Raw genomic sequence first — 3758 nt, 5'->3', positions numbered from 1 at the left:
GAAATACAGTCATCCATCTTCTCATTAGCGCTCAGCCCTCCATCACTCTGGTGGCTCTGTTCACTATGTCTCTTCGCACTAGAAAGCAATCATACACACAGTGGGGTAGGAGTTAGACTTTCTGCTGCTTTTCTTTTGCCCTGATTTTTAGCTTTAACATATGACGATCGAATGGAAGCGAAGTTTACTGCCAGGATGTAATTCTTGGCATAGTGAGCTTCCACAGTCAGCATTCGTCTTTTCCTGGCTTCCCCTGCTCCCGACTACCCCCCTGCCCAGCCCCTTCACCCTCACCAACCTCATCATTCCCAGACTGAGCCACTTCCGTCTCCCATGAAGCACAGCTCCTGGCATTCATTCTACAGCTCCCCACTTAAGACCCCACCTGGCTGGTATTTTGTAACACGAATAAACACCTGCAGAATATAAGCAATGAGAAACCGAGGGGAAGAAGCTAACATTTCGGTGCTCCTGCTAAGCACATCGATACACATTCCGCTTCTCACAAAAACTCCCGGAGCTAGACATGACTGTACCTTTTCTATCTGGATATTACTAAATGCTGTGGCAGGAATGCCAGAATGAAACCCTGAACGGGGAAAGAAATGGGCAGTATAAGAAATGGGCAGTGTGAAGTCAAATCCCATCCAGTTTAGGGAAGTGCAGTGTAAAAGGGAGAAACCAGGGGCACCTGGGTGGCTCAGTGGGTTAAGCCTCTGCCTTCGGCTCAGGTCATGATCTCGGGGTTCTGGGATCGAGCCCCGCATCGGGCTCTCTGCTCTGTCTGCCTACTTGTGATCTCTAGCTGTCAAATAAGTAAATAAAATCTTAAAAAAAAAAAGGGGGGGGGGGGAGAAACCTGGTGCCTGGGTGGCCCAGTGGGTTAGGCCTCTGCCTTCAGCTCGGGTCATGATCCCCGGGTCCTGGGATCGAGCCCCACATTGGGCTCTACGCTTGGCGGGGAGCTTGCTTCCTCCCTCTCTCTGCCTGCCTCTCTGCTTACTTGTGATCTCTGTCAAATAAGTAAATATTAAAAAAAGGAAAGGGAGAAACCTACACAGCTTCCCTCCCTCCTAGGAACTGGCGTGTGTTGCCTAAGGTGTGGATCTGGAGAGGAAACCTCCTGAAGCCGTTGGGGTAAGAATGATCAGCCTATTCCAAGCCACAGAGACTCTAAGAGTCTCTGATGGTGGTTTTTTCCAAAGGGCCTAGGGACTGGCAGTTGCCTTGGTAACAGAAGGGGTAGCCAAAGAGGTGCCAATTACCATTGTGTAAATGTGTCAAGGATCTAGCCTGAGAGGGTGAGCCTGAAGGAAGCAGTGCATAAAAGGCTGAGTGATAGAGTAGGAGAGAAGGCATTTGTTACTGCTGTTTTCTGAGTGACTCGTGCTGGACACTTGAGAGAGCCTTACTCTCTTAGAAGACACGCCCAAATAACTCATTGGATGCCAACAGCAGTGCTGAGAGGAAATGTACTCTTGTTATTACCATACTGTTATCATACTGAATTCTAAATGAGGAGTTAGGTCATCGTAGCTTGCTGAAAGCTGATGTCACATGATCACTTTTGTAATTACCAAAGGAGACCATTGAGGGATTCTAGTTTTCTTTAAAAGACTTACTTATGAATTCAGTAGCATTCCATCAACAGTCCCACCAAAATACTTCTAAATTGACCTATCACTGTTTTTGCCTTCATAGTTGATTTGTTAGCATTTTTCTTCCAAGTTCTTTTAGAGTATTCTGTGGGTTTTCTAAAGCTTTGATAAATTTCCTTGCAACTGGACCAAAAACCCTAATTTGGGAATTATTCCCAATAATCTCTAATAATTATGGGATATTGGTGAACGAGGCAGGATGAAAAGTTTTTATCTATTTCTCTCATATAAATGAGAAAAGAAACAAAAAGGAGCAGTTCAAGCCAAGCAACTGCCCAGGGAGCCAATCCAATTTCTTTAATAATTTTTAATTATATGTGTAATTCAAAAAATATTCTCCTCATAAAAATTTCAATAAAACAAAGCAAAAGTCCCCAGTTACCACGATACTTGATCCTACTCCCCTCTTTGGAGGAATCCATTATTATTACTTTGGTGTTTATCTTCCAAAATTTTTTATGCATTTATCCATGTATTAGGCAACGTATTATTTAATATACATGATACCATAAGTTTTCTTCACTTACGCCTTTGAAATAAAATTCAGTCAAGTCATAGTAATCTAGTCTCTTCTTTTTAACTGTTATATGTATCTTTTCAATTGAGGTAACAGTAGCTACTTTAACAAATAAATCCCAAAATATCAATGGCTTAGTACAGTAAAAGTCTATTTCTTAACCAGTCCACTACCAGTCCACTGAGAATATCGCAGGCCAACAGGAAGCTTTCCTCCATTCAGGAACCAAGCTCCTTCCTTCTGGTTGCTGGACATCCCCAAGGGTCTTCCTATTATATATCCAGTCAGGAGAAGAGCATAGAGACGGTACATCTACTTTTCAAAAAGATGAAACCTAGAAGCGACACACATGACTTCCACTGTTATTATACCACTAACTTCCAGGCAGATTTGGAAATTGCTAATTTCTCTGCCACTGATGGGTTGTTTCTAGGTTTTATTCTTCTGAGTAATGATCAAACGAATGTCTTTTAGCCTGTCTTTGTATGTACAGGGTACAAAGTGAGGTATAAAGTGATGGCTCAAAGAACATGCACTTTTCTTAATGAAGACTGATAGTCTGCTCTCCAGAAAAGACTATCAGTGCATACTCTACCAACAATGTATCATATTCTTAGATGCCACTAACACCGGCTGTTATCAATCATTTACATGTCACCAATATGATAAATAAGTATGACATTTAATTGCTCTAATCGCATTTCCAAGATTATATAATTAGGCTAAGCATCTCCTACTATGCGTGTTAGCTATTTACACGAATGCATCTATGAACTGATGAGCCATAACTTTTGCCAATATTCTGTTTGGTCGGAGGTGAAATAAATGTTCAAATGGAACTATCTTGGTACAGTTTTGACTGGGATCAATCCCACCTACAAAATGAGCTGTGAGAAAGCCGAAGCAGGGCTTTCTAAGAAGGTGGCTGAGAACCAGTTTGGGGATAGAGGTAGATAAACATCTACCTCTAGTCCTTAGAAGAACTTAGAAAGGCTGAGAAAGAGTGGAAATGATAGAAGGGAATTTTAAGGAGAGGTAGGCGAGAATTTATTGGACCAGATTTCTTCTCTGGTGGATTTCTCTTCACCACCAGAAGATTTCTCTTCTCCACCAGAAGTGGTCCATGCTCAGGAAAGGGCAGGCTTGAGTTTGTCTTAAATCTTGTTCCGTGGGCCACTTGAAGAGGTAAAGTAATCCCAGTCTGGAAAAGCTGAAAGTGCATTACTCCCAGCCTTGAGGCTGAGGAAGGAATGAGAAGTAACTTCCTTGAAGATTTCATTTGCCAATACCAAGGTGAAATTCGAGGACAGTGTCTCTCAGTGACAGTGGGAGAGGTCTCTCACAACTCCACAAATGTGCCCCGCGCTGTACAAATGTCAGTCAGCGAGAATGTATACACCTACCTCCTGCTTCCCTTCCTTTCCCTAATCTCAACCCTGTAGGAGCCACAGGCATCCTAGTGAGTCGAAGAAGAGGAAAGCACAGGTTGAGAATATTGGCGTTTGGGAGACAGACTATCCACACAGTAACTCCTATGTGGGTTGACTCAGGCGTTTTTATGCCTTCTACATCATCTATCCAAG

Source organism: Mustela lutreola, chromosome 5, assembly GCF_030435805.1.
Source record: "Mustela lutreola isolate mMusLut2 chromosome 5, mMusLut2.pri, whole genome shotgun sequence".
NCBI classification, from domain to species: Eukaryota; Metazoa; Chordata; class Mammalia; order Carnivora; family Mustelidae; genus Mustela; species Mustela lutreola.
The sequence above is the reverse complement of the archived record's forward strand: the minus strand, read 5'-3'. Positions refer to the sequence as shown.